The 6,188-nt window shown below is 37.9% G+C and overlaps 1 long non-coding RNA gene across 1 annotated transcript; it reads left to right on the forward strand.

Annotated features, from left to right (window-relative positions):
- The first annotated feature begins 478 nt into the window (after nt 1-478).
- Nucleotides 479-876, forward strand: LOC110724006. Its single transcript, XR_002511802.1, has 2 exons — nt 479-522; nt 626-876. It is a non-coding gene; the product is annotated as an uncharacterized LOC110724006 (long non-coding RNA).
- Nucleotides 877-6,188: the final 5,312 nt, after the last annotated feature.

The following is a 6,188-nucleotide window of genomic DNA, read 5'->3' on the forward strand; positions in this document are numbered from 1 at the left end:
GATGGTTCCATTATTTGTACCTGTCATCCTTCATTCTTATATGATGAAAAAACTTATTCAATGCTGGTTATCATAGGTTAGAAATGAAGGACTTCAGCAGGGCTATTGTGTTATTCCTAGTGATAAGAGACTTATCCTTCTCTATTCGTTTCTGAAGAAGAATCTGACTAAGAAAGTTATGGTTTTCTTTTCTTCCTGCAAGTCAGTAAAATTCCATTCAAAACTCTTCAAATATATTCAGATTGACTACTTTGATTATTATGGGAAGCAAAATCAGAACAAGAGAATTACAACATTTGACGACTTCAGCAAAGCAGAAAAAGGCATACTTTTTTGCACTGATGTTGCTGCTCGTGGACTTTATATTCCTGGTGTGGTTAGTGTCTTATATGCTGTTTTAACATTAATTAGTGTAATCTCAACAGAATACAGGTTTGGCAGCAAGTTAGCAAAGGCATCACAAGCACATTGTCAATATACGAAATACTTGAACATCACCATAGCAGTGAGGATCTTATTCAGGTATGAGTTGTCAAATATTTCATTTTTTTTTGATAAATACAATTTGATGTTAGCTACAATCTTGAATTAAAACTTTCCTCTTGTATATTTGTTGTGTTAATAGGATTTTTCAAGAACTACACCGTACACCGAGGAGGAGATAAATGAGATTCGAGATATTTGGGCAGAGTATTTTATATGTAATGTTGAACTTTAGATTTACACTTAGCGCATGTTGGACTCTTGTTTTTGATTATAGGCTTGACATGAATGATTTTGGTTGATTGGTGTTGGGATGATGAGTATAATGTCTGTGATATTGAGATGTAAATTATTGGACAGGTTGTTAATATAATGTCGTCATTCCCAATTTTATGGCAAGGCCAAAATACAAAGGAGACTCTGTCGAAATTTACATTTGCATTCAATAATATTGCATTTTAATTTCAATTATTAGCGTTAGCATATTACTTTATACCACTAGCAAGGAAAACAAGTACTACAAACATATACAAGCAATTATTATAATTTTAAAAAAAATTCACCTCATTTGTGTCACTCATTAAACAAACAAGTGACGCAAATAAAGCAATTTTGTATTTTTCTAGTCAGTCATTTGCGTCACTCCTATATAAATAAGTGACGCAAATAACAAACAAGAAGTTGATCAGACCAGCTATTAGCGTCGCTCCTTTATAAAGGAGTGACACAAATAAGAGTTATTTACGTCGCTCCTTTATAAAGGAGCGATGCAAATAATGAAAGGAATGGTGTCCTTCGAACAAGTGTACTATTCCGTTAGTGGATTCGGAATTATTAGAAAGCTAATATATTCAGTGAGGTCAAGTGATCGGAATGCCTGGGTGGAGGCCGCTTCCGATCAGTAATATTAATGAATAATTAATATTATAACTTAATCTTGACTGAACCCTTCGGGTCACACCCAAGCATTCGACAAACCGAACCGACGAATTAATTCGGAAGGAATTAATGAGTCGACCGAGTAATATTTATTTAGATGTCGAAAATTCGAGCTTAGAGCGTCGAAACCGAGAGTCGGAAGTCGAGTAAAAAAATAGTGAAAGACGAGACGAGAAATAGTAATAAATCAACAAAAGACCAAAATACCCCTAGCATCGGAATGCCCAAGCAAACCGAGTGCTAAGGGCGTATGGCCTAGCATGGTGGCTAGCATGTGCACCAAGCCGAGCCTAGGCTGGCTGGTGTGTGCTAGCGCACCCATGCTAGCATCGCAAGGCTAGGCGCTGCCTAGTGCGTGCTAGCATGCTAGGCACAACCTTGTGCGCGCAATGGCTAGCAAGCCATGCCGTAACAAGCTGCAGCAGGTAGCACGCTAGGCGCGCCAGCTCGCCACATCTAGCAGCAGCATGGCTAGGCCAAGGCACTTAGACAAGCATGCTTGGGTTGCTGGCTAGCGGCGCCTGGCAGCCCGCATGCGAGTGCTAGGCCTGCTGGGCTTGTTGGGCGTGGCTGCCATGGACAACAACACATGGCAGCCCACCTTGGCTCCCTTGGTGCCAAAGGGTGGGTGCCATGTGGCTTGTGGTCCTTGAGTGTGTGTGGAGTGAGGTGGCTGGTTATGGGAGAAGGAGTGGGGAGCAAGTTTGGTCCCCCCCTTCTCCAAATGGTCCTCACCTAACCACTCACATGAGCTTGCCACTTGTTGATTTATTACCAGCTTGATTATTAATTTTATTTTAGCTTTAAAATACAATGGAAAAAATCATACTATCCCACATTGATGGGAGAGTAAATGATACTCCCATCATTTCCTATAAATACCCAATTATGGGCATTGGGAATGATGCTTGAGTAAGAGTTGGAAAAGGCATCACAATTAGTGAAAACCATTGAACTCAATATAATTACTCGGGTTTTATTGGTCGGGTCTTGCTAACCCCAAGACATTTGACCTAGTCGGTTTTGTTGGTGCGGGTGGACTTCGTTGGAGGTCTCCGTGTGAGCGGGACTTGAAGCTTTCAAGTAAGAGCTCATTATGAAGCGAAGCACGCGTCAAAGGTAATTAGCTTATCTTAATCTTGTGATTAATTTAATTATGTTTATGGTTTTATTAATTGCGAGTGCGGTCTTGTTTTTGGGTTTGTTTCCGGGGTGAATCGGAGTCATCAAACCCCAACAGCGGTATCGGAGCCTCGCTTGTTTATTTTTAAAATCATAATATTTCAAGGTGTTTTTATGGCTTAATTTTTCTGGTTTTAAGTTGCTAATTAGATTAGTAACTCGTTTTTTCCAATTTTTACCTCGAATTGGAGCTGTCTTCAGCTCCCGAACCCAGATTTTGACCCAAAAATAGTGAATTTTGGGTGGGAAAGGCGTTCTGGAAATGGTTTTACCCTTATAAGCCTCGGTTTGTAGCCAAAAAACAACCAGAAATGCATTTTTCGAGGGATTTTTCGTTTTGACGAAAATTTTTAAGTCTTTCTAACCTTGAAAATTGATTGCATATTTATGGTGGTTATGTATTTGGTTCTTTCCTTAATTTATATGCAATTTTAGACCACTTTAAGTATGATTACTTGGTAGTAATTGGTGCTTGAAAGTTTGGTTTTATTTTTCACATAATTGCAAATTAATTGCATTAAGTGTGAAATTGTTGTTCTTTGTTGCTTCCAAGTACTAAAGATTCAATCTTTATTTATGATAAGTGATTGAACTTTGAGTTACTAAATTCCATGAATTTTGGTTAAACTTTGTTGATTTAATCATTTTTTAGTTGATTGGAATCATAAAGTTTAAAACTTGTGATTGAAATTGGTTTATCTTCATATTGGAAGATATAATTTTTCATGAAGTCACAAGTATTAAAGTTGGAGTCTTTATTGAACTTATGTTCATTTTTCCAACTCCCTTTTATTATGTCAAAATCTCAAGATTAATTTAAAGTGATTAAATTAATAGTGAGAATTGCCCTAATTTATTTTATTACACCAAGTTAAACCAATTTTATTAAAGAATGGTTCTTGAAAATAAATTTGGTTAATTGCATTTGGATGAATTATTTAAGTTGGACTTGTAATTTTCATTTTTGCTTAAAATTGATTCTAAAATTAATTTAGAATTGATTTATAATTTCACACTCAAAAATCGATAATTTTTGAAGCATTAGCACGCAACACGACGCCTAAGAGCCCAGAGCTATCTCTCGGCCAGCTGGGCTGCTCACGCAACCCATATGTGGCTGCCGAGGCTGCTGGGCACTCCTTTCTTAGGTGCTTGGTGTTGTGCGTGTGTGTGTGCGAGGAAGGGCGTGGGCTGCTGCTCGTTGCCAGCAGCATAGCGCGCCAGCCAGCAGCAAGCAGCAACATGGCGCAGTAGCAGCGTAATGTTGTGCGCGCTGTGCGTGTTGCTACACTTGGCTGGGCTGAGCGTAGCGCATGCGAGCACAAGCAGCCCACATGCATGCTTGGTGTTGCGGGGTTGCGCATGGGCATACTACGTGCTTGTTGTACGGTACATACAATCCCATAATTAGCACAATAACCCCGGGTTATTAAGGCGATGCTATTTTAAAGTTAATTTTAGCGTTGCTTAATATGTAAATAAGGGTATTTTTTTTGGACTCCAAGTCTTAGTGCTAGGCACTTAGACATTTTGGAATTCGTAATTTTGCTTAAATTTTCGTTTTAATTATTTTAATTATTTTGTTTATTTAATTAAAATTTTTGAGGCTAGGCCTCGGGTTTTGAGCGACATTTGCAAAATTAATTTTGGCAAATATTTGGGTTCACCGACTTAATTAATTGGATTAGTTAAGTTGGATGCGGAATTAAGTGGGAGCGTCTCTAAGTTATTACCATAACCGGTTAAAACAACTTTGACTAGTTTAATTAGGCGTGTTAATTGGATTAACCACCTACATTAGTTACTAGTTCTCGCGCGTTTTATGCATTGTTACTTGTTTATCGTTGTAAAATGCATGGGCCATTCACAGATAGTGAATGGATGAATGGAATGTAAAATTCTCTCACAGGTTTTATGAAATGGCAACTAGTGGGGCCCGATTAGGATAGAAAATACGGACTGTGATCCGGGATGTATTTTTATAAATCTAAATACGGTCTGCGAACCGTTGAGTATTTTTGTACCTTAATATTTAGATTAGTCTTAATCGTAGATACTAGCAATTGTAATATTTTGGTCAAGTCTTGAAGACGGGGTTCTTAGAAGACAAAGCCATGAAGTTGCAAATGAAGACCTTTTGAAGACTTGAAAATCTCAAGGGGTCATGCTAGTTGCCAAATGCATTTCTATTTATGTTTTCGATATATATTTATGTTTATATATATATATATATATATATATATATATATATATATATATATATATATATATATATATATATATATATATATATATATATATATATATATATATATATATATATATATGAATTATATGTTAGATGCATGTTTAGGATTTCGAATGTTGAGATGATAATTAAGTTCACTTAAATCAACCAACATAGAAACCCTAGGTCCCTAAATTATTGAGTAAAACTTGCCATTCCAAAACACACTTACCAACCGAACGAGGGTAGTGGTGGGCTACGCCAAAGCGAGGCATCACTACTTCTCCAAGGAACGTAAGGCATACCTGGTATGCAAGGTGGTTTTGGTTATACTCAACGATATGAGTGATGGAGTCCTAACATGTCGTGGCAAAGTGAATAAATTGTTTAGAGAGCATTGGATGCGACGATTTATTCAACCAAGAGTGGCTTGGAGCCATTAGCAAAGCGTTGCTTACCTTAGGAGATTGAGTGTTAAGACAAGCCAAAGCATGTTTAACCACTCTTTGTTTCTTTGGATCTTGGAATCGACTAATTCTCACCTAAAATGGGGACAATCTTTAATGTGTGAATAAGACGTTTTAAATAAGTTTGATCAAAATGCATGAATTCAATCTTATTTAAGTATAATGAATGGTTTTTTTATTTCAAATTCTTTCAATTGTAGAATCATGTGTTCAACTAATGTCAACGACCTTATGCTCCCGGAATTGCCCGAAAAGTTGCCAATTTCTCTGAACTTGGTAAACTTTAAGGAATGGGAAGAGGAACTCCGAAAGACCCTCCAAAATTGCTACCTAGAGCACATTCTGGACACTCAAATCCCGAGTTTCTACTCAAAGGGGATTATGAGTGATGAGGCACATGAGGTATGGAGTGTGGATTGTAAAAGAGTTTCCAGACTCATGGCAACTCCATCCCGGTACAATGGAAAGGAAAGTTCTCCAACTATTTTCCGGACATGATGCTCAAGGCTCTAGAAGATTTAGTCAATTTTTGAGAGTCACCAAAAGTACCAGATGCAACTATGATGGACTTGTGGAAGATGTGACTAGGTCACTCTCGAACATGAGGATCAAGCCACCGCAAGATGGGTGTCTCACGAAAGAGAGACAAGAAGTATGGGCTAAGGTCTTTAATGCAAGACTTAGACCCGAGATGTCACTTCAAGCTCATGTCCTAAACATGACAAGGTTATTCACTCATCTGGAGCTAATTGGCAAACCAGTGGACGATGAGCAAGCGGCTCTCATGTTACTAAGCTCACTCCATTCGGGGTATGTTGCATTAAAGATGCGGCTTACGGCCAAGCGAAACAAACTGTCCTTGATGGAAGTTGTTCAAGAGATCCAGAAAA

Source organism: Chenopodium quinoa, unplaced genomic scaffold (assembly GCF_001683475.1).
Source record: "Chenopodium quinoa cultivar QQ74 unplaced genomic scaffold, ASM168347v1, whole genome shotgun sequence".
Classification (NCBI taxonomy): Eukaryota; Viridiplantae; Streptophyta; class Magnoliopsida; order Caryophyllales; family Amaranthaceae; genus Chenopodium; species Chenopodium quinoa.